Consider the following 26,580-nt stretch of genomic DNA (forward strand, 5'->3'; position numbering starts at 1 on the left):
AATAATCACGGAGGGCACTGAGACATGCCCGTGAAATTATGGTTTAATATTTCTGTTTGCACTTCATTGCTAACAGCAAACTGAATAGCAGAGGATGGTTTCGATCCTAAATAACTTGGTTAACTGCCCTGCACACTTCCACTTCATCCCTCCACTTTCAGGTACCCCAAAACAATACTTGAATTCACAATACATGGATTAGGCGGTCAGTGTCTTAAGTCACTGTGGAAATGTGATCAGCATGACCTATACGAACTGATAGAAGCAGTTGTAAAAGAAAATGCATTTCGGAGGGCACAGAGACATGCCCATGAAATTCTCCTTTTTATCCCTGTTAAATCTTCATTTCTAAAATTTAATAGGAAAGCTTGACCCATCAAACTCTGTGTTATGTGCTGATATCTCTTCCTCCATGCGAACTTGCATTCATCCACCCCAGATGGGACTCGAACCCACAATCCCTGGCTTAGAAGGCCAGTGCCTTATCCATTAGGCCACTGGGGCACTTGCTTTTCAGAACTGGATAGTAGAGAGTGGTTTCGACCGATTGTACAAGTGGTTAAAGTAGACATCACTCTTCCGCTTCGCTTCTGTAATCAGCATGACCTGTACAAACTGACAGAAGCAGTCAAAAAATAATCACGGAGGGCACTGAGACATGCCCATGAAATTATGGTTTAATATTTCTGTTTGCACTTCATTGCTAAAAGCAAACTGAATAGCAGAGGATGGTTTCGATCCATAAATCACTGGGTTAACTGCCAGGCACACTTCCACTACATCACTCCACTTTCAGGTACCCCAAAACAATACTTGAATTCACAATACATGGAATAGGAGATCAGTGTCTTAAGCCACTGTGGCACTCTGTGATCAGCATGACCTATATGGATTGATAGAAGCAGTAATAAAAAGAATCACGGAGGGCACAGAGACATGCACATGAAATTCTCAATTTAAAAAAAAAATCCCTGTTTACACTTCATTTCTAAAAGTAGAATTGGATAGCTTCGATCCATCAACCTCTGTGTTATGTGCCCAGCTCTTCTCTTCTGTTTGCACTTCATTGCTAAAAGCAAACTGGATAGCAGAGGATGGTTTCGATCCCTAAATCACTTGGTTAACTGCCCTGCACTCTTCCACTTCATCCCTCCACTTTCAGGAACCCCAATACAATACTTGAACTCACAATAAATGGATTAGGCGGTCAGTGTCTTAAGTCACTGTGGAAATGTGTGATCAGCATGACCTATACGAACTGATAGAAGCAGTTGTAAAAAGAAAATGCATTTCGGAGGGCACAGAGACATGCCCATGAAATTCTCCTTTTTTATCCCTGTTAAATCTTCATTTCTAAAAATTTAATAAGAAAGCTTAAATCCATCAAACTCTGTGTTATGTGCTGATCTCTCTTCCTCCATGGGAATTTGCATTCATCCACCCCAGATGGGACTCGAACCCACAATCCCTGGCTTAGAAGGCCAGTGCCTTATCCATTAGGCCACTGGGGCACTTGCTTTTCAGAACTGAATAGTAGAGAGTGGTTTCAACCGATTGTACAAGTGGTTAAAGTAGACATCACTCTTCCGCTTCGCTTCTGTAATCAGCATGACCTGTACAAACTGACAGAAGCAGTCAAAAAATAATCACGGAGGGCACTGAGACATGCCCATGAAATTATGGTTTAATATTTCTGTTTGCACTTCATTGCTAAAAGCAAACTGAATAGCAGAGGATGGTTTCGATCCATAAATCACTGGGTTAACTGCCAGGCACACTTCCACTACATCACTCCACTTTCAGGTACCCCAAAACAATACTTGAATTCACAATACATGGATTAGGCGGTCAGTGTCTTAAGTCACTGTGGAAATGTGTGATCAGCATGACCTATACGAACTGATAGAAGCAGTTGTAAAAAAAGAAAATGCATTTCGGAGGGCACAGAGACATGCCCATGAAATTCTCCTTTTTTTATCCCTGTTACTTCTTCATTTCTAAAAATTTAATAGGAAAGCTTCAATCCATCAAACTCTGTGTTATGTGCTGATATCTCTTCCTCCATGGGAATTTGCATTCATCCACCCCAGATGGGATTTGAACCCACAATCCCTGGCTTAGAAGGCCAGTGCCTTATCCATTAGGCCACTGGGGCACTTGCTATAAAAGAACTGGATAGCAGAGAGTGGTTTCGACCCGATCGTACACGTGGTTAAAGTAGACATCACGCTTCCGCTTCGCTTCTGTAATCAGCATGACCTGTACAAACTGACAGAAGCAGTCAAAAATAATCACGGAGGGCACTGAGACATCACTGGGTTAACTGCCAGGCACACTTCCACTACATCACTCCACTTTCAGGTACCCCAAAACAATACTTGAATTCACAATACATGGAATAGGAGATCAGTGTCTTAAGCCACTGTGGCACTCTGTGATCAGCATGACCTATATGGATTGATAGAAGCAGTAATAAAAAAGATTCACGGAGGGCACAGAGACATGCACATGAAATTCTCAATTTAAAAAAATCCCTGTTTACACTTCATTTCTAAAAGTAGAATTGGATAGCTTCGATCCATCAACCTCTGTGTTATGTGCCCAGCTCTTCTCTTCTGTTTGCACTTCATTGCTAAAAGCAAACTGGATAGCAGAGGATGGTTTCGATCCCTAAATCACTTGGTTAACTGCCCTGCACTCTTCCACTTCATCCCTCCACTTTCAGGAACCCCAATACAATACTTGAACTCACAATAAATGGATTAGGCGGTCAGTGTCTTAAGTCACTGTGGAAATGTGTGATCAGCATGACCTATACGAACTGATAGAAGCAGTTGTAAAAAGAAAATGCATTTCGGAGGGCACAGAGACATGCCCATGAAATTCTCCTTTTTTATCCCTGTTAAATCTTCATTTCTAAAAATTTAATACGAAAGCTTAAATCCATCAAACTCTGTGTTATGTGCTGATCTCTCTTCCTCCATGGGAATTTGCATTCATCCACCCCAGATGGGACTCGAACCCACAATCCCTGGCTTAGAAGGCCAGTGCCTTATCCATTAGGCCACTGGGGCACTTGCTTTTCAGAACTGGATAGTAGAGAGTGGTTTCGACCGATTGTACAAGTGGTTAAAGTAGACATCACTCTTCCGCTTCGCTTCTGTAATCAGCATGACCTGTACAAACTGACAGAAGCAGTCAAAAAATAATCACGGAGGGCACTGAGACATGCCCATGAAATTATGGTTTAATATTTCTGTTTGCACTTCATTGCTAAAAGCAAACTGAATAGCAGAGGATGGTTTCAATCCATAAATCACTGGGTTAACTGCCAGGCACACTTCCACTACATCACTCCACTTTCAGGTACCCCAAAACAATACTTGAATTCACAATACATGGATTAGGAGATCAGTGTCTTAAGCCACTGTGGCACTCTGTGATCAGCATGACCTATATGGATTGATAGAAGCAGTAATAAAAAAAGAATCACGGAGGGCACAGTGACATGCACATGAAATTCTCCAATTTAAAAAAAAATCCCTGTTTACACTTCATTTCTAAAAGTAGAATTGGATAGCTTCGATCCATCAACCTCTGTGTTATGTGCCCAACTCTTCTTTTCTGTTTGCACTTCATTGCTAAAAGCAAACTGGATAGCAGAGCATGGTTTCGATCCCTAAATCACTTGGTTAACTGCCCTGCACTCTTCCACTTCATCCCTCCACTTTCAGGTACCCCAATAGAATACTTGAACTCACAATAAATGGATTAGGCGGTCAGTGTCTTAAGTCACTGTGGAATTGCGTGATCAGCATGACCTTTACGAACTGATAGAAGCAGTTGTAAAAAGAAAATGCATTTCGGAGGGTACAGAGACATGCCCATGAAATTATCCTTTTTTATCCCTGTTAAATCTTAATTTCTAAAATTTGAATGGGAAAGCTTCAATCAATCAAACTCTGTTTTATGTGCTGATCTCTCTTCCTCCATAAGACTTTGCATTCATCCACCCCAGATGGGACTCGAACCCACAATCCCTGGCTTAGAAGGCCAGTGCCTTATCCATTAGGCCACTGGGGCACTTGCTTTAACCTGTTGCTTCTACTCGGGACGCTTGCGTCCCAACTAGAGCTCTGGAAATGCAAATGCGCTACACTAAATGCTAATAGTATTAGTTAAAACTCAAAAGTTCATTAAAATACACATGCAGGGTATCGAATTAAAGCTACACTCGTTGTGAATCCAGGCAACAAGTCAGATTTTTAAAATGCTTTTCGGCGAAAGCATGAGAAGCTATTATCTGATAGCATGCAACACCCCAAAAGACCCACAGGGGACGTAAACAAAATAATTAGCATTTCGGCGTTACACAAACCGCACAATAAAATAGAAAACATTCATTACCTTTCACCATCTTCTTTGTTGGCACTCCTAGATGTCCCATAAACACTATTTGGGTCTTTATTTCGATTAAATCGGTCCATATAAAGCCTAGATATCGTTATATGTAGACTGTGTGATAAACGAAAAAAACATTGTTTCAAAACGTAACGTCATTTTTAAAATTCAAAAAGTCGACGATAAACTTTCACAAAACACTTCAAATACGTTTGTAATGCAACTTTAGGTATTAGTAAACGTTAATAAGCGATAAAATTCATCAGGAGGCGATGTAAAGATCATTAGCTGTCCGTCTGGAAAAATGTCCGGCTAGAAACTCAACGAAAATATCCGGTCCTAGACCGGATTAGATCTGATGTCCTGCATGTGTTTGACCAAGAAAAAACTCGAAGGGAAATGACAAGACTCTAGACACCGTGTGGAAGCTGTAGGTACTGCAACCTCAGTCAATTAATTGTGATTCACGTTTATCAATGGGATCAAGTAGCGCATGGATATATTTTCCCATTTTCAGTGATCAGTTTTTCCTGTGCTTTTCGATGTAAATGCCGTTCTGGTAAAGCCACAGCAGTGATTTAACCAGTTTTTTAAACGTCTGAGTGTTTTCTATCCACACAGACTAAGCAAATGCATATACTATATTCCTGGCATGAGTAGCAGGGCGCTGAAATGTTGCGCTATTTTTAACAGAATGTTCAAAAAAGTAGAGGGTCGACTTAAGAGGTTAAAAGAACTGGATAGCAGAGAGTGGTTTCGACCGATCGTACACGTGGTTAAAGTAGACATCACGCTTCCGCTTCGCTTCTGTAATCAGCATGACCTGTACAAACTGACAGAAGCAGTCAAAAAATAATCACGGAGGGCACTGAGACATGCCCATGAAATTATGGTTTTATATTTCTGTTTGCACTTCATTGCTAAAAGCAAACTGAATAGCAGAGGATGGTTTCGATCCATAAATCACTGGGTTAACTGCCAGGCACACTTCCACTACATCACTCCACTTTCAGGTACCCCAAAACAATACTTGAATTCACAATACATGGATTAGGAGATCAGTGTCTTAAGCCACTGTGGCACTCTGTGATCAGCATGACCTATATGGATTGATAGAAGCAGTAATAAAAAAAAGATTCACGGAGGACACAGAGACATGCACATGAAATTCTCCAATTTAAAAAAAATCCCTGTTTACACTTCATTTCTAAAAATAGAATTGGATAGCTTCGATCCATCAACCTCTGTGTTATGTGCCCAGCTCTTCTCTTCTGTTTGCACTTCATTGCTAAAAGCAAACTGGATAGCAGAGGCTGGTTTCAATCCCTAAATCACTTGGTTAACTGCCCTGCACTCTTCCACTTCATCCCTACACTTTCAGGTACCCCAATACAATACTTGAACTAACAATAAATGGATTAGGCGGTCAGTGTCTTAAGTCACTGTGGAAATATGTGATCAGCATGACCTATACGAACTTTTTTTAGAAGCAGTTGTAAAAAAAAAATGCATTTCGGAGGGCACAGAGACATGCCCATGAAATTCTCCTTTTTTATCCCTGTTAAATCTTCATTTCTAAAAATTGAATCGGAAAGCTTCAATCCATCAAACTCTGCTGATCTCTCTTCCTCCATAGGAATTTGTATTCATCCACCCCAGATGGGACTCGAACCCACAATCCCTGGCTTAGAAGGCCAGTGCCTTATCCATTAGGCCACTGGGGCACTTGCTTTAAAAGTACTGGATAGCAGAGAGTGGTTTCAACCGATCGTACACGTGGTTAAAGTAGACATCACGCTTCCGCTTCGCTTCTGTAATCAGCATGACCTGTACAAACTGACAGAAGCAGTCAAAAAATAATCACGGTGGGCACTGAGACATGCCCATGAAATTATGGTTTAATATTTCTGTTTGCACTTCATTGCTAAAAGCAAACTGGATAGCTTCGATCCCTAAATCACTTGGTTAACTGCCCTGCACTCTTTCACTTCATCCCTCCACTTTCAGGAACCCCAATACAATACTTGAACTCACAATAAATGGATTAGGCGGTCAGTGTCTTAAGTCACTGTGGAAATGTGTGATCAGCATGACCTATACGAACTGATAGAAGCAGTTGTAAAAAGAAAATGCATTTCGGAGGGTACAGAGACATGCCCATGAAATTCTCCTTTTTTATCCCTGTTAAATCTTCATTTCTAAAAATTTAATACGAAAGCTTCAATCCATCAAACTCTGTGTTATGTGCTGATCTCTCTTCCTCCATGGGAATTTGCATTCATCCACCCCAGATGGGACTCGAACCCACAATCCCTGGCTTAGAAGGCCAGTGCCTTATCCATTAGGCCACTGGGGCACTTGCTTTTCAGAACTGGATAGTAGAGAGTGGTTTCAACCGATTGTACAAGTGGTTAAAGTAGACATCACTCTTCCGCTTCGCTTCTGTAATCAGCATGACCTGTACAAACTGACAGAAGCTGTCAAAAAATAATCACGGAGGGCACTGAGACATGCCCATGAAATTATGGTTTAATATTTCTGTTTGCACTTCATTGCTAAAAGCAAACTGAATAGCAGAGGATGGTTTCAATCCATAAATCACTGGGTTAACTGCCAGGCACACTTCCACTACATCACTCCACTTTCAGGTACCCCAAAACAATACTTGAATTCACAATAGATGGATTAGGAGATCAGTGTCTTAAGCCACTGTGGCACTCTGTGATCAGCATGACCTATATGGATTGATAGAAGCAGTAATAAAAAAAGAATCACGGAGGGCACAGAGACATGCACATGAAATTCTCCAATTTAAAAGAAAATCCCTGTTTACACTTCATTTCTAAAAGTAGAATTGGATAGCTTCGATCCATCAACCTCTGTGTTATGTGCCCAGCTCTTCTCTTCTGTTTGCACTTCATTGCTAAAAGCTAACTGGATAGCAGAGGATGGTTTCGATCCCTAAATCACTTGGTTAACTGCCCTGCACACTTCCACTTCATCCCTCCACTTTCAGGTACCCCAATACAATACTTGAACTCACAATAAATGGATTAGGCGGTCAGTGTCTTAAGTCACTGTGGAAATGTGTGATCAGCATGACCTATACGAACTGATAGAAGCAGTTGTAAAAAGAAAATGCATTTCGGAGGGCACAGAGACATGCCCATGAAATTCTCCTTTTTTATCCCTGTTAAGTCTTAATTTCTAAAAATTTAATAGGAAAGCTTCTACCCATCCAACTCTGTGTTATGTGCTGATATCTCTTCCTCCATGGGAACTTGCATTCATCCACCCCAGATGGGACTCGAACCCACAATCCCTGGCTTAGAAGGCCAGTGCCTTATCCATTAGGCCACTGGGGCACTTGCTTTTCAGAACTGGATAGTAGAGAGTGGTTTCGACCGATTGTACAAGTGGTTAAAGTAGACATCACTCTTCCGCTTCACTTCTGTAATCAGCATGACCTGTACAAACTGACAGAAGCAGTCAAAAAATAATCATGGAGGGCACTGAGACATGCCCATGAAATGATGGTTTAATATTTCTGTTTGCACTTCATTGCTAAAAGCAAACTGAATAGCAGAGGATGGTTTCAATCCATAAATCACTGGGTTAACCGCCAGGCACACTTCCACTACATCACTCCACTTTCAGGTACCCCAAAACAATACTTGAATTCACAATACATGGATTAGGAGATGAGAGTCTTAAGCCACTGTGGCACTCTGTGATCAGCATGACCTATATGGATTGATAGAAGCAGTAATAAAAAAAGAATCACGGAGGGCACTGAGACATGCACATGAAATTCTCCAATTTAAAAAAAATTCCCTGTTTACACTTCATTTCTAAAAGTAGAATTGGATAGCTTCGATCCATCAACCTCTGTGTTATGTGCCCAGCTCTTCTCTTCTGTTTGCACTTCATTGCTAAAAGCAAACTGGATAGCAGAGGATGGTTTCGATCCCTAAATCACTTGGTTAACTGCCCTGCACTCTTCCACTTCATCCCTCCACTTTCAGGTACCCCAATACAATACTTGAACTCACAATAAATGGATTAGGCGGTCAGTGTCTTAAGTCACTGTGGAAATGTGTGATCAGCATGACCTATACGAACTGATAGAAGCAGTTGTAAAAAAAAAAAGCATTTCGGGGGTACAGAGACATGCCCATGAAATTATCCTTTTTTATCCCTGTTAAATCTTCATTTCTAAAATTTGAATGGGAAAGCTTCAATCCATCAAACTCTGTGTTATGTGCTGATCTCTCTTCCTCCATAAGAATTTGCATTCATCCACCCCAGATGGGACTCGAACCCACAATCCCTGGCTTAGAAGGCCAGTGCCTTATTCATTAGGCCACTGGGGCACTTGCTTTAAAAGAACTGGATAGCAGAGAGTGGTTTCGACCGATCGTACACGTGGTTAAAGTAGACATCACGCTTCTGCTTCTGTAATCAGCATGACCTGTACAAACTGACAGAAGCAGTCAAGAAATAATCACGGAGGGCACAGAGACATGCCCATGAAATTCTCCTTTTTTATCCCTGTTAAATCTTCATTTCTAATAATTGAATCGGAAAGCTTCAATCCATCAAACTCCGTGTAATGTGCTTATCTCTCTTCCTCCATAGGAATTTGCATTCTTCCACCCCAGAAGGTACTCGAACCCACAAACCCTGGCTTAGAAGGCCAGTGCCTTATCCATTAGGCCACTGGGGTACTAAATTGATTAGGCAGTCAGTGTCTTAAGTCACTGTGGAAATGTGTGATCAGCATGAGCTATACGAACTGATAGAAGCAGTTGTAAAAAGAAAATGCATTTCGGAGGGCACAGAGACATGCCCATGAAATTCTCCTTTTTTATCCCTGTTAAGTCTTAATTTCTAAAAATTTAATAGGAAAGCTTCTACCCATCCAACTCTGTGTTATGTGCTGATATCTCTTCCTCCATGGGAACTTGCATTCATCCACCCCAGATGGGACTCGAACCCACAATCCCTGGCTTAGAAGGCCAGTGCCTTATCCAATAGGCAACTGGGGCACTTGCTTTTCAGAACTGGATAGTAGAGAGTGGTTTCGACCGATTGTACAAGTGGTTAAAGTAGACATCACTCTTCCGCTTCGCTTCTGTAATCAGCATGACCTGTACAAACTGACAGAAGCAGTCAAAAAATAATCACGGAGGGCACTGAGACATGCCCATGAAATTATGGTTTAATATTTCTGTTTGCACTTCATTGCTAAAAGCAAACTGAACAGCAGAGGATGGTTTCGATCCATAAATCACTGGGTTAACTGCCAGGCACACTTCCACTACATCACTCCACTTTCAGGTACCCCAAAACAATACTTGAATTCACAATACATGGATTAGGCGGTCAGTGTCTTAAGTCACTGTGGAAATGTGTGATCAGCATGACCTATACGAACTGATAGAAGCAGTTGTAAAAAGAAAATGCATTTCGGAGGGCACAGAGACATGCCCATGAAATTCTCCTTTTTTATCCCTGTTACTTCTTCATTTCTAAAAATTTTATAGGAAAGCTTCAATCCATCAAACTCTGTGTTATGTGCTGATCGCTCTTCCTCCATAGGAAGTTCTATTGATCCACCCCAGATGGGACTCGAACCCACAATCCCTGGCTTAGAAGGCCAGTGCCTTATCCATTAGGCCACTGGGGCACTTGCTTTAAAAGAACTGGATAGCAGAGAGTGGTTTCGACCGATCGTACACGTGGTTAAAGTAGACATCACGCTTCCGCTTCGCTTCTGTAATCAGCATGACCTGTACAAACTGACAGAAGCTGTCAAAAAAAATCTCGGGGGGCACTGAGACATGCCCGTGAAATTATGGTTTAATATTTCTGTTTGCACTTCATTGCTAACAGCAAACTGAATAGCAGAGGATGGTTTCGATCCATAAATCACTGGGTTAACTGCCAGGCACACTTCCAATACATCACTCCACTTTCAGGTACCCCAAAACAATACTTGAATTCACAATACATGGATTAGGAGATCAGTGTCTTAAGCCACTGTGGCACTCTGTGATCAGCATGACCTATATGGATTGATAGAAGCAGTAATAAAAAAAGATTCACGGAGGGCACAGAGACATGCACATGAAATTCTCCAATTTAAAAAAAAAATCCCTGTTTACACTTCATTTCTAAAAGTAGAATTGGATACCTTCGATCCATCAACCTCTGTGTTATGTGCCCAGCTCTTCTCTTCTGTTTGCACTTCATTGCTAAAAGCAAACTGGATAGCAGAGGATGGTTTCGATCCCTAAATCACTTGGTTACCTGCCCTGCACTCTTCCACTTCATCCCTCCACTTTCAGGTACCCCAATACAATACTTGAACTCACAATAAATGGATTAGGCAGTCAGTGTCTTAAGTCACTGTGGAAATGTGTGATCAGCATGAGCTATACGAACTGATAGAAGCAGTTGTAAAAAAATTGCAATTCGGAGGATACAGAGACATGCCCATGAAATTCTCCTTTTTTATCCCTGTTAAATCTTCATTTCTAATAATTGAATCGGAAAGCTTCAATCCATCAAACTCTGTGTTATGTTCTGATCTCTCTTCCTCCATGGGAATTTGCATTCATCCACCCCAGATGGGACTCGAACCCACAATCCCTGGCTTAGAAGGCCAGTGCCTTATCCATTAGGCCACTGGGGCACTTGCTTTTCAGAACTGGATAGTAGAGAGTGGTTTCGACCGATTGTACAAGTGGTTAAAGTAGACATCACGCTTCCGCTTCGCTTCTGTAATCAGCATGACCTGTACAAACTGACAGAAGCAGTCAAAAAATAATCACGGAGGGCACTGAGACATGCCCGTGAAATTATGGTTTAATATTTCTGTTTGCACTTCATTGCTAACAGCAAACTGAATAGCAGAGGATGGTTTCGATCCATAAATCACTGGGTTAACTGCCAGGCACACTTCCACTACATCACTCCACTTTCAGGTACCCCAAAACAATACTTGAATTCACAATACATGGATTAGGAGATCAGTGTCTTAAGCCACTGTGGCACTCTGTGATCAGCATGACCTATATGGATTGATAGAAGCAGTAATAAAAAAAGATTCACGGAGGGCACAGAGACATGCACATGAAATTCTCCAATTTAAAAAAAAATCCCTGTTTACACTTCATTTCTAAAAGTAGAATTGGATAGCTTCGATCCATCAACCTCTGTGTTATGTGCCCAGCTCTTCTCTTCTGTTTGCACTTCATTGCTAAAAGCAAACTGGATAGCAGAGGATGGTTTCGATCCCTAAATCACTTGGTTACCTGTCCTGCACACTTCCACTTCATCCCTCCACTTTCAGGTACCCCAATACAATACTTGAACTCACAATAAATGGATTAGGCAGTCAGTGTCTTAAGTCACTGTGGAAATGTGTGATCAGCATGAGCTATACGAACTGATAGAAGCAGTTGTAAAAAAATTGCAATTCGGAGGGCACAGAGACATGCCCATGAAATTCTCCTTTTTTATCCCTGTTAAATCTTCATTTCTAAAAATTTAATACGAAAGCTTCAATCCATCAAACTCTGTGTAATGTGCTTATCTCTCTTCTTCCATAGGAATTTGCATGCTTCCACCCCAGAAGGTACTCGAACCCACAAACCCTGGCTTAGAAGGCCAGTGCCTTATCCATTAGGCCACTGGGGTACTAAATTGATTAGGCAGTCAGTGTCTTAAGTCACTGTGGAAATGTGTGATCAGCATGAGCTATACGAACTGATAGAAGCAGTTGTAAAAAAATTGCAATTCGGAGGGCACAGAGACATGCCCATGAAATTCTCCTTCTTTATCCCTGTTAAATCTTCATTTCTAAAAATAGAATCGGAAAGCTTCAATCCATCAAACTCTGTGTTATGTGCTGATCTCTCTTCCTCCATAAGAATTTGCATTCATCCACCCCAGATGGGACTCGAACCCACAATCCCTGGCTTAGAAGGCCAGTGCCTTATCCATCAGGCCACTGGGGCACTTACTTTAAAAGAACTGGATAGCAGAGAGTGGTTTCGACCGATCGTACACGTGGTTAAAGTAGACATCACGCTTCCGCTTCGCTTCTGTAATCAGCATGACCTGTACAAACTGACAGAAGCAGTCAAAAAATAATCACGGAGGGCACAGAGACATGCACATGAAATTATGGTTTAATATTTCTCTTTGCACTTCATTGCTAAAAGCAAACTGAATAGCAGAGGATGGTTTCGATCCATAAATCACTGGGTTAACTGCCAGGCACACTTCCACTACATCACTCCACTTTCAGGTACCCCAAAACAATACTTGAATTCACAATACATGGATTAGGAGATCAGTGTCTCAAGCTACTGTGGCACTCTGTGATCAGCATGACCTATATGGATTGATAGAAGCAGTAATAAAAAAGATTCACGGAGGGCACAGAGACATGCACATGAAATTCTCCAATTTAAAAAAAAATCCCTGTTTACACTTCATTTCTAAAAGTAGAATTGGATAGCTTCGATCCATCAACCTCTGTGTTATGTGCCCAGCTCTTCTCTTCTGTTTGCACTTCATTGCTAAAAGCAAACTGGATAGCAGAGGATGGTTTCGATCCATAAATCACTTGGTTAACTGCCCTGCACTCTTCCACTTCATCCCTCCACTTTCAGGTACCCCAATACAATACTTGAACTCACAATAAATGTATTAGGCGGTCAGTGTCTTAAGTCACTGTGGAAATGTGTGATCAGCATGACCTATATGAACTGATAGAAGCAGTTGTAAAAAAAAATGCATTTCGGAGGATACAGAGACATGCCCATGAAATTCTCCTTTTTTATCCCTGTTAAATCTTCATTTCTAAAAATAGAATCTGAAAGCTTCAATCCATCAAACTCTGTGTTATGTGCTGATCTCTCTTCCTCCATTGGAATTTGAATTCATCCACCCCAGATGGGACGCGAACCCACAATCCCTGGTTTAGAAGGCCAGTGCCTTATCCATTAGGCCACTGGGGCACTTGCTTTAAAAGAACTGGATAGCAGAGAGTGGTTTCGACCGATCGTACACGTGGTTAAAGTAGACATCACGCTTCCGCTTCGCTTCTGTAATCAGCATGACCTGTACAAACTGACAGAAGCAGTCAAGAAATAATCACGGAGGGCACAGAGACATGCCCATGAAATTCTCCTTTTTTATCCCTGTTAAATCTTCATTTCTAAAATTTGAATGGGAAAGCTTCAATCCATCAAACTCTGTGTAATGTGCTTATCTCTCTTCTTCCATAGGAATTTGCAATCTTCCACCCCAGATGGGACTCGAACCCACAATCCCTGACTTAGAAGGCCAGTGCCTTATCCATTAGGCCACTGGGGTACTAAATGGATTAGGCAGTCAGTGTCTTATGTCACTGTGGAAATGTGTGATCAGCATGAGCTATACGAACTGATAGAAGCAGTTGTAAAAAAAAAAAAAAGCATTTCGGAGGGTACAGAGACACGCCCATGAAATTATCCTTTTTTATCCCTGTTAAATATTCATTTCTAAAGTTTGAATGGGAAAGCTTCAATCCATCAAACTCTGTGTTATGTGCTGATCTCTCTTCCTCCATAAGAATTTGCATTCATCCACCCCAGATGGGACTCGAACCCACAATCCCTGGCTTAGAAGGCCAGTGCCTTATCCATTAGGCCACTGGGGTACTAAATGGATTAGGCAGTCAGTGTCTTATGTCACTGTGGAAATGTGTGATCAGCATGAGCTATACGAACTGATAGAAGCAGTTGTAAAAAAATTGCAATTCGGAGGGCACAGAGACATGCCCATGAAATTCTCCTTTTTTATCCCTGTTAAATCTTAATTTCTAAAATTTCAATGGGAAAGCTTCAATCCATCAAACTCTGTGTAATGTGCTTATCTCTCTTCTTCCATAGGAATTTGCAATCTTCCACCCCAGATGGGACTCGAACCCACAATCCCTGACTTAGAAGGCCAGTGCCTTATCCATTAGGCCACTGGGGTACTAAATGGATTAGGCAGTCAGTGTCTTATGTCACTGTGGAAATGTGTGATCAGCATGAGCTATACGAACTGATAGAAGCAGTTGTAAAAAAAAAAAAAAGCATTTCGGAGGGTACAGAGACACGCCCATGAAATTATCCTTTTTTATCCCTGTTAAATATTCATTTCTAAAGTTTGAATGGGAAAGCTTCAATCCATCAAATTCTTCCTCCATAAGAATTTGCATTCATCCACCCCAGATGGGACTCGAACCCACAATCCCTTGCTTAGAAGGCCAGTGCCTTATCCATTAGGCCACTGGGGCACTTGCTTTAAAAGAACTGGATAGCAGAGAGTGGTTTCGACTGATCGTACACGTGGTTAAAGAAGACATCACGCTTCAGCTTCGCTTCTGTAATCAGCATGACCTGTACAAACTGACAGAAGCAGTCAAGAAATAATCACAGAGGGCACTGTGACATGCCCGTGAAATTATGGTTTAATATTTCTGTTTGCACTTCATTGCTAACAGCAAACTGAATAGCAGAGGATGGTTTTGATCCATAAATCACTGGGTTAACTGCCAGGCACACTTCCAATACATCACTCCACTTTCAGGTACCCCAAAACAATACTTGAATTCACAATACATGGATTAGGAGATCAGTGTCTTAAGCCACTGTGGCACTCTGTGATCAGCATGACCTATATGGATTGATAGAAGCAGTAATAAAAAAAGATTCACGGAGGGCACAGAGACATGCACATGAAATTCTCCAATTTAAAAAAAAAATCCCTGTTTACACTTCATTTCTAAAAGTAGAATTGGATACCTTCGATCCATCAACCTCTGTGTTATGTGCCCAGCTCTTCTCTTCTGTTTGCACTTCATTGCTAAAAGCAAACTGGATAGCAGAGGATGGTTTCGATCCCTAAATCACTTGGTTACCTGCCCTGCACTCTTCCACTTCATCCCTCCACTTTCAGGTACCCCAATACAATACTTGAACTCACAATAAATGGATTAGGCAGTCAGTGTCTTAAGTCACTGTGGAAATGTGTGATCAGCATGAGCTATACGAACTGATAGAAGCAGTTGTAAAAAAATTGCACGGGAGGATACAGAGACATGCCCATGAAATTCTCCTTTTTTATCCCTGTTAAATCTTCATTTCTAATAATTGAATCAGAAAGCTTCAATCCATCAAACTCTGTGTAATGTGCTTATCTCTCTTCCTCCATAGGAATTTGCATTCTTCCACCCCAGATGGGACTCGAACCCACAATCCCTGACTTAGAAGGCCAGTGCCTTATCCATTAGGCAACTGGGGTACTAAATGGATTAAGCAGTCAGTGTCTTAAGTCACTGTGGAAATGTGTGATCAGCATGAGCTATATGAACTGATAGAAGCAGTTGTAAAAAAATTGCAATTCGGAGGGCACAGAGACATGCCCATGAAATTCTCCTTTTTTATCCCTGTTAAATCTTCATTTCTAATAATTGAATCAGAAAGCTTCAATCCATCAAACTCTGTGTAATGTGCTTATCTCTCTTCCTCCATAGGAATTTGCATTCTTCCACCCCAGATGGGACTCGAACCCACAATCCCTGGCTTAGAAGGCCAGTGCCTTATCCATTAGGCCACTGGGGCACTTGCTTTAAAAGAACTGGATAGCAGAGAGTGGTTTCGACCGATCGTACACGTGGTTAAAGAAGACATCACGCTTCAGCTTCGCTTCTGTAATCAGCATGACCTGTACAAACTGACAGAAGCAGTCAAGAAATAATCACGGAGGGCACAGAGACATGCCCATGAAATTCTCCTTCTTTATCCCTGTTAAATCTTCATTTCTAAAAATAGAATCGGAAAGCTTCAATCCATCAAACTCTGTGTTATGTGCTGATCTCTCTTCCTCCATAAGAATTTGCATTCATCCACCCCAGATGGGACTCGAACCCACAATCCCTGGCTTAGAAGGCCAGTGCCTTATCCATTAGGCCACTGGGGCACTTGCTTTAAAAGAACTGGATAGCAGAGAGTGGTTTCGACCGATCGTACACGTGGTTAAAGTAGACATCACGCTTCCGCTTCGCTTCTGTAATCAGCATGACCTGTACAAACTGACAGAAGCAGTCAAAAAATAATCACGGAGGGCACTGAGACATACCCGTGAAATTATGGTTTAATATTTCTGTTTGCACTTCATTGCTCAAAGCAAACTGAATAGCAGAGGATGGTTTCAATCCATAAATCACTGGGTTAACTGCCAGGCACACTTCCACTACATCACTCCACTTTCAGGTATCCCAAAACAATACTTGAATTCACAATACATGGATTAGGAGATCAGTGTCTCAAGCTACTGTGGCACTCTGTGATCAGCATGACCTATATGGATTGATAGAAGCAGTAATAAAAAAGATTCACGGAGGGCACAGAGACATGCACATGAAATTCTCCAATTTAAAAAAAAATCCCTGTTTACACTTCATTTCTAAAAGTAGAATTGGATAGCTTCGATCCATCAACCTCTGTGTTATGTGCCCAGCTCTTCTCTTCTGTTTGCACTTCATTGCTAAAAGCAAACTGGATAGCAGAGGATGGTTTCGATCCATAAATCACTTGGTTAACTGCCCTGCACTCTTCCACTTCATCCCTCCACTTTCAGGTACCCCAATACAATACTTGAACTCACAATAAATGTATTAGGCGGTCAGTGTCTTAAGTCACTGTGGAAATGTGTGATCAGCATGACCTATACGAACTGATAGAAGCAGTTGTAAAAAAAAATGCATTTCGGAGGATACAGAGACATGCCCATGAAATTCTCCTTTTTTATCCCTGTTAAATCTTCATTTCTAAAAATCGAATCTGAAAGCTTCAATCCATCAAACTCTGTGTTATGTGCTGATCTCTCTTCCTCCATAGGAATTTGAATTCATCCACCCCAGATGGGTCTCGAACCCACAATCCCTGGTTTAGAAGGCCAGTGCCTTATCCATTAGGCCACTGGGGCACTTGCTTTAAAAGAACTGGATAGCAGAGAGTGGTTTCGACCGATCGTACACGTGGTTAAAGTAGACATCACGCTTCCGTAATCAGCATGACCTGTACAAACTGACAGAAGCAGTCAAGAAATAATCACGGAGGGCACAGAGACATGCCCATGAAATTCTCCTTTTTTATCCCTGTTAAATCTTCATTTCTAAAATTTGAATGGGAAAGCTTCAATCAATCAAACTCTGTGTTATGTGCTGATCTCTCTTCCTCCATAAGACTTTGCATTCATCCACCCCAGATGGGACTCGAACCCACAATCCCTGGCTTAGAAGGCCAGTGCTTTATCCATTAGGCCACTTCGGCACTTGCTTTAACCTGTTGCTTCTACTCGGGACGCTTGCGTCCCAACTAGAGCTCTGGAAATGCAAATGCGCTACGCTAAATGCTAATAGTATTAGTTAAAACTCAAAAGTTCATTAAAATACACATGCAGGGTATCGAATTAAAGCTACACTCGTTGTGAATCCAGGCAACAAGTCAGATTTTTAAAATGCTTTTCGGCGAAAGCATGAGAAGCTATTATCTGATAGCATGCAACACCCCAAAAGACCCACAGGGGACGTAAACAAAATAATTAGCATTTCGGCGTTACACAAACCGCACAATAAAATAGAAAACATTCATTACCTTTCACCATCTTCTTTGTTGGCACTCCTAGATGTCCCATAAACACTATTTGGGTCTTTATTTCGATTAAATCGGTCCATATAAAGCCTAGATATCGTTATATGTAGACTGTGTGATAAACGAAAAAAACATTGTTTCAAAACGTAACGTCATTTTTTAAAATTCAAAAAGTCGACGATAAACTTTCACAAAACACTTGAAATACGTTTGTAATGCAACTTTAGGTATTAGTAAACGTTAATAAGCGATAAAATTCATCAGGAGGCGATGTAAAGATCATTAGCTGTCCGTCTGGAAAAATGTCCGGCTAGAAACTCAACGAAAATATCCGGTCCTAGACCGGATTAGATACGGTGTCCTGCATGTGTTTGACCAAGAAAAACTCGAAGGGAAATGACAAGACTCTAGACACCGTGTGGAAGCTGTAGGTACTGCAACCTCAGTCAATTAATTGTGGTTCACGTTTATCAATGGGATCAAGTAGCGCATGGATATATTTTCCCATTTTCAGTGATCAGTTTTTCCTGTGCTTTTCGATGTAAATGCCGTTCTGGTAAAGCCACAGCAGTGATTTAACCAGTTTTTTAAACGTCTGAGTGTTTTCTATCCACACAGACTAAGCAAATGCATATACTATATTCCTGGCATGAGTAGCAGGGCGCTGAAATGTTGCGCGATTTTTAACAGAATGTTCAAAAAAGTAGAGGGTCGACTTAAGAGGTTAAAAGAACTGGATAGCAGAGAGTGGTTTCGACCGATCGTACACGTGGTTAAAGTAGACATCACGCTTCCGCTTCGCTTCTGTAATCAGCATGATCTGTACAAACTGACAGAAGCTGTCAAAAAATAATCACGGAGGGCACTGAGACATGCCCGTGAAATTATGGTTTAATATTTCTGTTTGCACTTCTTTGCTAACAGCAAACTGAATAGCAGAGGATGGTTTCGATCCATAAATCACTGGGTTAACTGCCAGGCACACTTCCACTACGTCACTCCACTTTCAGGTACCCCAAAACAATACTTGAATTCACAATACATGGATTAGGAGATCAGTGTCTTAAGCCACTGTGGCACTCTGTGATCAGCATGACCTATATGGATTGATAGAAGCAGTAATAAAAAAAGATTCACGGAGGGCACAGAGACATGCACATGAAATTCTCCAATTTAAAAAAAAAATCCCTGTTTACACTTCATTTCTAAAAGTAGAATTGGATACCTTCGATCCATCAACCTCTGTGTTATGTGCCCAGCTCTTCTCTTCTGTTTGCACTTCATTGCTAAAAGCAAACTGGATAGCAGAGGATGGTTTCGATCCCTAAATCACTTGGTTACCTGCCCTGCACTCTTCCACTTCATCCCTCCACTTTCAGGTACCCCAATACAATACTTGAACTCACAATAAATGGATTAGGCAGTCAGTGTCTTAAGTCACTGTGGAAATGTGTGATCAGCATGAGCTATACGAACTGATAGAAGCAGTTGTAAAAAAATTGCAATTCGGAGGATACAGAGACATGCCCATGAAATTCTCCTTTTTTATCCCTGTTAAATCTTCATTTCTAATAATTGAATCAGAAAGCTTCAATCCATCAAACTCTGTGTAATGTGCTTATCTCTCTTCCTCCATAGGAATTTGCATTCTTCCACCCCAGATGGGACTCGAACCCACAATCCCTGACTTAGAAGGCCAGTGCCTTATCCATTAGGCAACTGGGGTACTAAATGGATTAAGCAGTCAGTGTCTTAAGTCACTGTGGAAATGTGTGATCAGCATGAGCTATATGAACTGATAGAAGCAGTTGTAAAAAAATTGCAATTCGGAGGGCACAGAGACATGCCCATGAAATTCTCCTTTTTTATCCCTGTTAAATCTTCATTTCTAATAATTGAATCAGAAAGCTTCAATCCATCAAACTCTGTGTAATGTGCTTATCTCTCTTCCTCCATAGGAATTTGCATTCTTCCACCCCAGATGGGACTCGAACCCACAATCCCTGGCTTAGAAGGCCAGTGCCTTATCCATTAGGCCACTGGGGCACTTGCTTTTAAAGAACTGGATAGCAGAGAGTGGTTTCGACCGATCGTACACGTGGTTAAAGAAGACATCACGCTTCAGCTTCGCTTCTGTAATCAGCATGACCTGTACAAACTGACAGAAGCAGTCAAGAAATAATCACGGAGGGCACAGAGACATGCCCATGAAATTCTCCTTCTTTATCCCTGTTAAATCTTCATTTCTAAAAATAGAATCGGAAAGCTTCAATCCATCAAACTCTGTGTTATGTGCTGATCTCTCTTCCTCCATAAGAATTTGCATTCATCCACCCCAGATGGGACTCGAACCCACAATCCCTGGCTTAGAAGGCCAGTGCCTTATCCATTAGGCCACTGGGGCACTTGCTTTAAAAGAACTGGATAGCAGAGAGTGGTTTCGACCCGATCGTACACGTGGTTAAAGTAGACATCACACTTCCGCTTCGCTTCTGTAATCAGCATGACCTGTACAAACTGACAGAAGCAGTCAAAAAATAATCACGGAGGGCACTGAGACATGCCCGTGAAATTATGGTTTAATATTTCTGTTTGCACTTCTTTGCTAACAGCAAACTGAATAGCAGAGGATGGTTTCGATCCATAAATCACTGGGTTAACTGCCAGGCACACTTCCACTACGTCACTCCACTTTCAGGTACCCCAAAACAATACTTGAATTCACAATACATGGAATAGGAGATCAGTGTCTTAAGCCACTGTGGCACTCTGTGATCAGCATGACCTATATGGATTGATAGAAGCAGTAATAAAAAAAGAATCACGGAGGGCACAGAGACATGCCCATGAAATTCTCCTTTTTATCCCTGTTAAATCTTCATTTCTAAAATTTGAATGGGAAAGCTTCAATCCATCAAACTCTGTGTTATGTGCTGATCTCTCTTCCTCCATAAGACTTTGCATTCATCCACCCCAGATGGGACTCGAACCCACAATCCCTGGCTTAGAAGGCCAGTGCCTTATCCATTAGGCCACTGGGGTACTTGCTTTAACCTGTTGCTTCTACTCGGGACACTTGCGTCCCAACTAGAGCTCTGGAAATGCAAATGCGCTACGCTAAATGCTAATAGTATTAGTTAAAACTCAAAAGTTCATTAAAATACACATGCAGGGTATCGAATTAAAGCTACACTCGTTGTGAATCCAGGCAACAAGTCAGATTTTTAAATGCTTTTCGGCGAAAGCATGAGAAGCTATTATCTGATAGCATGCAACACCCCAAAGACCCACAGGGACGTAAACAAAATAATTAGCATTTCGGCGTTACACAAACCGCACAATAAAATAGAAAACATCCATTACCTTTCACCATCTTCTTTGTTGGCACTCCTAGATGTCCCATAAACACTATTTGGGTCTTTATTTCCATTAAATCGGTCCATATAAAGCCTAGATATCGTTATATGTAGACTGTGTGATAAACGAAAAAAACATAGTTTCAAAACGTAACGTCATTTTTTAAAATTCAAAAAGTCGACGATAAACTTTCACAAAACACTTCGAAATACGTTTGTAATGCAACTTTAGGTATTAGTAAACGTTAATAAGCGATAAAATTCATCAGGAGGCGATGTAAAGATCATTAGCTGTCCGTCTGGAAAAATGTCCGGCTAGAAACTCAACGAAAATATCCGGTCCTAGACCGGATTAGATACGTTGTCCTGCATGTGTTTGACCAAGAAAAAACTCGAAGGGAAATGACAAGACTCTAGACACCGTGTGGAAGCTGTAGGTACTGCAACCTCAGTCAATTAATTGTGGTTCACGTTTATCAATGGGATCAAGTAGCGCATGGATATATTTTCCCATTTTCAGTGATCAGTTTTTCCTGTGCTTTTCGATGTAAATGCCGTTCTGGTAAAGCCACAGCAGTGATTTAACCAGTTTTTAAACGTCTGAGTGTTTTCTATCCACACAGACTAAGCAAATGCATATACTATATTCCTGGCATGAGTAGCAGGGCGCTGAAATGTTGCGCGATTTTTAACAGAATGTTCAAAAAAGTAGAGGGTCGACTTAAGAGGTTAAAAGAACTGGATAGCAGAGAGTGGTTTCGACCGATCGTACACGTGGTTAAAGTAGACATCACGCTTCCGCTTCGCTTCTGTAATCAGCATGATCTGTACAAACTGACAGAAGCTGTCAAAAAATAATCACGGAGGGCACTGAGACATGCCCGTGAAATTATGGTTTAATATTTCTGTTTGCACTTCATTGCTAACAGCAAACTGAATAGCAGAGGATGGTTTCGATCCATAAATCACTGGGTTAACTGCCAGGCACACTTCCACTACATCACTCCACTTTCAGGTACCCCAAAACAATACTTGAATTCACAATACATGGAATAGGAGATCAGTGTCTTAAGCCACTGTGGCACTCTGTGATCAGCATGACCTATATGGATTGATAGAAGCAGTAATAAAAAAAGAATCACGGAGGGCACAGAGACATGCCCATGAAATTCTCCTTTTTTATCCCTGTTAAATCTTCATTTCTAAAATTTGAATGGGAAAGCTTCAATCCATCAAACTCTGTGTTATGTGCTGATCTCTCTTCCTCCATAAGACTTTGCATTCATCCACCCCAGATGGGACTCGAACCCACAATCCCTGGCTTAGAAGGCCAGTGCCTTATCCATTAGGCCACTGGGGCACTTGCTTTAAAAGAACTGGATAGCAGAGAGTGGTTTCGGCCGATCAGTGGTTAAAGAAGACATCACGCTTCAGCTTCGCTTCTGTAATCAGCATGACCTGTACAAACTGACAGAAGCAGTCAAGAAATAATCACGGAGGGCACAGAGACATGCCCATGAAATTCTCCTTCTTTATCCCTGTTAAATCTTCATTTCTAAAAATAGAATCGGAAAGCTTCAATCCATCAAACTCTGTGTTATGTGCTGATCTCTCTTCCTCCATAAGAATTTGCATTCATCCACCCCAGATGGGACTCGAACCCACAATCCCTGGCTTAGAAGGCCAGTGCCTTATCCATTAGGCCACTGGGGCACTTGCTTTAAAAGAACTGGATAGCAGAGAGTGGTTTCGACCGATCGTACACGTGGTTAAAGTAGACATCACACTTCCGCTTCGCTTCTGTAATCAGCATGACCTGTACAAACTGACAGAAGCAGTCAAAAAATAATCACGGAGGGCACTGAGACATGCCCGTGAAATTATGGTTTAATATTTCTGTTTGCACTTCTTTGCTAACAGCAAACTGAATAGCAGAGGATGGTTTCGATCCATAAATCACTGGGTTAACTGCCAGGCACACTTCCACTACGTCACTCCACTTTCAGGTACCCCAAAACAATACTTGAATTCACAATACATGGAATAGGAGATCAGTGTCTTAAGCCACTGTGGCACTCTGTGATCAGCATGACCTATATGGATTGATAGAAGCAGTAATAAAAAAAGAATCACGGAGGGCACAGAGACATGCCCATGAAATTCTCCTTTTTTATCCCTGTTAAATCTTCATTTCTAAAATTTGAATGGGAAAGCTTCAATCCATCAAACTCTGTGTTATGTGCTGATCTCTCTTCCTCCATAAGACTTTGCATTCATCCACCCCAGATGGGACTCGAACCCACAATCCCTGGCTTAGAAGGCCAGTGCCTTATCCATTAGGCCACTGGGGTACTTGCTTTAACCTGTTGCTTCTACTCGGGACACTTGCGTCCCAACTAGAGCTCTGGAAATGCAAATGCGCTACGCTAAATGCTAATAGTATTAGTTAAAACTCAAAAGTTCATTAAAATACACATGCAGGGTATCGAATTAAAGCTACACTCGTTGTGAATCCAGGCAACAAGTCAGATTTTTTAAATGCTTTTCGGCGAAAGCATGAGAAGCTATTATCTGATAGCATGCAACACCCCAAAAGACCCACAGGGGACGTAAACAAAATAATTAGCATTTCGGCGTTACACAAACCGCACAATAAAATAGAAAACATCCATTACCTTTCACCATCTTCTTTGTTGGCACTCCTAGATGTCCCATAAACACTATTTGGGTCTTTATTTCCATTAAATCGGTCCATATAAAGCCTAGATATCGTTATATGTAGACTGTGTGATAAACGAAAAAAACATAGTTTCAAAACGTAACGTCATTTTTTAAAATTCAAAAAGTCGACGATAAACTTTCACAAAACACTTCGAAATACGTTTGTAATGCAACTTTAGGTATTAGTAAACGTTAATAGCGATAAAATTCATCAGGAGGCGATGTAAAGATCATTAGCTGTCCGTCTGGAAAAATGTCCGGCTAGAAACTCAACGAAAATATCCGGTCCTAGACCGGATTAGATACGTTGTCCTGCATGTGTTTGACCAAGAAAAAACTCGAAGGGAAATGACAAGACTCTAGACACCGTGTGGAAGCTGTAGGTACTGCAACCTCAGTCAATTAATTGTGGTTCACGTTTATCAATGGGATCAAGTAGCGCATGGATATATTTTCCCATTTTCAGTGATCAGTTTTTCCTGTGCTTTTCGATGTAAATGCCGTTCTGGTAAAGCCACAGCAGTGATTTAACCAGTTTTTTAAACGTCTGAGTGTTTTCTATCCACACAGACTAAGCAAATGCATATACTATATTCCTGGCATGAGTAGCAGGGCGCTGAAATGTTGCGCGATTTTTAACAGAATGTTCAAAAAGTAGAGGGTCGACTTAAGAGGTTAAAAGAACTGGATAGCAGAGAGTGGTTTCGACCGATCGTACACGTGGTTAAAGTAGACATCACGCTTCCGCTTCGCTTCTGTAATCAGCATGATCTGTACAAACTGACAGAAGCTGTCAAAAAATAATCACGGAGGGCACTGAGACATGCCCGTGAAATTATGGTTTAATATTTCTGTTTGCACTTCATTGCTAACAGCAAACTGAATAGCAGAGGATGGTTTCGATCCATAAATCACTGGGTTAACTGCCAGGCACACTTCCACTACATCACTCCACTTTCAGGTACCCCAAAACAATACTTGAATTCACAATACATGGAATAGGAGATCAGTGTCTTAAGCCACTGTGGCACTCTGTGATCAGCATGACCTATATGGATTGATAGAAGCAGTAATAAAAAAAGAATCACGGAGGGCACAGAGACATGCACATGAAATTCTCCAATTTAAAAAAAAATCCCTGTTTACACTTCATTTCTAAAAGTAGAATTGGATAGCTTCGATCCATCAACCTCTGTGTTATGTGCCCAGCACTTCTCTTCTGTTTGCACTTCATTGCTAAAAGCAAACTGGATAGCAGAGGATGGTTTCGATCCCTAAATCACTTGGTTAACTGCCCTGCACTCTTCCACTTCATCCCTCCACTTTCAGGAACCCCAATACAATACTTGAACTCACAATAAATGGATTAGGCGGTCAGTGTCTTAAGTCACTGTGGAAATGTGTGATCAGCATGACCTATACGAACTGATAGAAGCAGTTGTAAAAGAAAATGCATTTCGGAGGGCACAGAGACATGCCCATGAAATTCTCCTTTTTTATCCCTGTTAAATCTTCATTTCTAAAATTTGAATGGGAAAGCTTCAATCCATCAAACTCTGTGTTATGTGCTGATCTCTCTTCCTCCATAAGACTTTGCATTCATCCACCCCAGATGGGACTCGAACCCACAATCCCTGGCTTAGAAGGACAGTGCCTTATCCATTAGGCCACTGGGGCACTTGCTTTAACCTGTTGCTTCTACTCGGGACACTTGCGTCCCAACTAGAGCTCTGGAAATGCAAATGCGCTACGCTAAATGCTAATAGTATTAGTTAAAACTCAAAAGTTCATTAAAATACACATGCAGGGTATCGAATTAAAGCTACACTCGTTGTGAATCCAGGCAACAAGTCAGATTTTTAAAATGCTTTTCGGCGAAAGCATGAGAAGCTATTATCTGATAGCATGCAACACCCCAAAAGACCCACAGGGGACGTAAACAAAATAATTAGCATTTCGGCGTTACACAAACCGCACAATAAAATAGAAAACATTCATTACCTTTCACCATCTTCTTTGTTGGCACTCCTAGATGTCCCATAAACACTATTTGGGTCTTTATTTCCATTAAATCGGTCCATATAAAGCCTAGATATCGTTATATGTAGACTGTGTGATAAACGAAAAAAACATCCTTTCAAAACGTAACGTCATTTTTTAAAATTCAAAAAGTTGACGATAAACTTTCACAAAACACTTCGAAATACGTTTGTAATGCAACTTTAGGTATTAGTAAACGTTAATAAGCGATAAAATTCATCAGGAGGCGATGTAAAGATCATTAGCTGTCCGTCTGGAAAAATGTCCGGCTAGAAACTCAACGAAAATATCCGGTCCTAGACCGGATTAGATCTGTGTCCTGCATGTGTTTGACCAAGAAAAAACTCGAAGGGAAATGACAA

The 26,580-nt window shown here is 41.2% G+C and overlaps 23 non-coding genes across 23 annotated transcripts; all 23 read right to left on the reverse strand.

Moving 5' to 3' along the window:
• Positions 1-431: 431 nt before the first annotated feature.
• trnar-ucu (transfer RNA arginine (anticodon UCU)) lies at positions 432-504 on the reverse strand. The gene has a single exon. It is a non-coding gene; the product is annotated as a tRNA-Arg (tRNA).
• Positions 505-1,438: 934 nt separating this feature from the next.
• Positions 1,439-1,511, reverse strand: trnar-ucu (transfer RNA arginine (anticodon UCU)). Its single transcript has one exon. It is a non-coding gene; the product is annotated as a tRNA-Arg (tRNA).
• A 571-nt stretch (positions 1,512-2,082) lies between these two features.
• On the reverse strand, positions 2,083-2,155 carry trnar-ucu (transfer RNA arginine (anticodon UCU)). The gene has a single exon. It is a non-coding gene; the product is annotated as a tRNA-Arg (tRNA).
• An 846-nt stretch (positions 2,156-3,001) lies between these two features.
• On the reverse strand, positions 3,002-3,074 carry trnar-ucu (transfer RNA arginine (anticodon UCU)). The gene has a single exon. It is a non-coding gene; the product is annotated as a tRNA-Arg (tRNA).
• Positions 3,075-4,010: 936 nt separating this feature from the next.
• On the reverse strand, positions 4,011-4,083 carry trnar-ucu (transfer RNA arginine (anticodon UCU)). Its single transcript has one exon. It is a non-coding gene; the product is annotated as a tRNA-Arg (tRNA).
• A 1,969-nt stretch (positions 4,084-6,052) lies between these two features.
• Positions 6,053-6,125, reverse strand: trnar-ucu (transfer RNA arginine (anticodon UCU)). The gene has a single exon. It is a non-coding gene; the product is annotated as a tRNA-Arg (tRNA).
• A 559-nt stretch (positions 6,126-6,684) lies between these two features.
• Positions 6,685-6,757, reverse strand: trnar-ucu (transfer RNA arginine (anticodon UCU)). Its single transcript has one exon. It is a non-coding gene; the product is annotated as a tRNA-Arg (tRNA).
• Positions 6,758-7,693: 936 nt separating this feature from the next.
• On the reverse strand, positions 7,694-7,766 carry trnar-ucu (transfer RNA arginine (anticodon UCU)). Its single transcript has one exon. It is a non-coding gene; the product is annotated as a tRNA-Arg (tRNA).
• Positions 7,767-8,701: 935 nt separating this feature from the next.
• trnar-ucu (transfer RNA arginine (anticodon UCU)) lies at positions 8,702-8,774 on the reverse strand. The gene has a single exon. It is a non-coding gene; the product is annotated as a tRNA-Arg (tRNA).
• A 1,243-nt stretch (positions 8,775-10,017) lies between these two features.
• trnar-ucu (transfer RNA arginine (anticodon UCU)) lies at positions 10,018-10,090 on the reverse strand. The gene has a single exon. It is a non-coding gene; the product is annotated as a tRNA-Arg (tRNA).
• Positions 10,091-11,025: 935 nt separating this feature from the next.
• Positions 11,026-11,098, reverse strand: trnar-ucu (transfer RNA arginine (anticodon UCU)). Its single transcript has one exon. It is a non-coding gene; the product is annotated as a tRNA-Arg (tRNA).
• Positions 11,099-12,352: 1,254 nt separating this feature from the next.
• On the reverse strand, positions 12,353-12,425 carry trnar-ucu (transfer RNA arginine (anticodon UCU)). Its single transcript has one exon. It is a non-coding gene; the product is annotated as a tRNA-Arg (tRNA).
• Positions 12,426-13,718: 1,293 nt separating this feature from the next.
• Positions 13,719-13,791, reverse strand: trnar-ucu (transfer RNA arginine (anticodon UCU)). The gene has a single exon. It is a non-coding gene; the product is annotated as a tRNA-Arg (tRNA).
• Positions 13,792-14,043: 252 nt separating this feature from the next.
• trnar-ucu (transfer RNA arginine (anticodon UCU)) lies at positions 14,044-14,116 on the reverse strand. The gene has a single exon. It is a non-coding gene; the product is annotated as a tRNA-Arg (tRNA).
• Positions 14,117-14,363: 247 nt separating this feature from the next.
• trnar-ucu (transfer RNA arginine (anticodon UCU)) lies at positions 14,364-14,436 on the reverse strand. The gene has a single exon. It is a non-coding gene; the product is annotated as a tRNA-Arg (tRNA).
• A 1,558-nt stretch (positions 14,437-15,994) lies between these two features.
• trnar-ucu (transfer RNA arginine (anticodon UCU)) lies at positions 15,995-16,067 on the reverse strand. The gene has a single exon. It is a non-coding gene; the product is annotated as a tRNA-Arg (tRNA).
• A 285-nt stretch (positions 16,068-16,352) lies between these two features.
• On the reverse strand, positions 16,353-16,425 carry trnar-ucu (transfer RNA arginine (anticodon UCU)). Its single transcript has one exon. It is a non-coding gene; the product is annotated as a tRNA-Arg (tRNA).
• Positions 16,426-20,074: 3,649 nt separating this feature from the next.
• trnar-ucu (transfer RNA arginine (anticodon UCU)) lies at positions 20,075-20,147 on the reverse strand. The gene has a single exon. It is a non-coding gene; the product is annotated as a tRNA-Arg (tRNA).
• A 285-nt stretch (positions 20,148-20,432) lies between these two features.
• trnar-ucu (transfer RNA arginine (anticodon UCU)) lies at positions 20,433-20,505 on the reverse strand. Its single transcript has one exon. It is a non-coding gene; the product is annotated as a tRNA-Arg (tRNA).
• A 565-nt stretch (positions 20,506-21,070) lies between these two features.
• trnar-ucu (transfer RNA arginine (anticodon UCU)) lies at positions 21,071-21,143 on the reverse strand. The gene has a single exon. It is a non-coding gene; the product is annotated as a tRNA-Arg (tRNA).
• Positions 21,144-22,744: 1,601 nt separating this feature from the next.
• trnar-ucu (transfer RNA arginine (anticodon UCU)) lies at positions 22,745-22,817 on the reverse strand. Its single transcript has one exon. It is a non-coding gene; the product is annotated as a tRNA-Arg (tRNA).
• A 280-nt stretch (positions 22,818-23,097) lies between these two features.
• trnar-ucu (transfer RNA arginine (anticodon UCU)) lies at positions 23,098-23,170 on the reverse strand. The gene has a single exon. It is a non-coding gene; the product is annotated as a tRNA-Arg (tRNA).
• A 565-nt stretch (positions 23,171-23,735) lies between these two features.
• trnar-ucu (transfer RNA arginine (anticodon UCU)) lies at positions 23,736-23,808 on the reverse strand. The gene has a single exon. It is a non-coding gene; the product is annotated as a tRNA-Arg (tRNA).
• Positions 23,809-26,580: the final 2,772 nt, after the last annotated feature.

Source organism: Oncorhynchus nerka, unplaced genomic scaffold (assembly GCF_034236695.1).
Source record: "Oncorhynchus nerka isolate Pitt River unplaced genomic scaffold, Oner_Uvic_2.0 unplaced_scaffold_34___fragment_2___debris, whole genome shotgun sequence".
NCBI classification, from domain to species: domain Eukaryota; kingdom Metazoa; phylum Chordata; class Actinopteri; order Salmoniformes; family Salmonidae; genus Oncorhynchus; species Oncorhynchus nerka.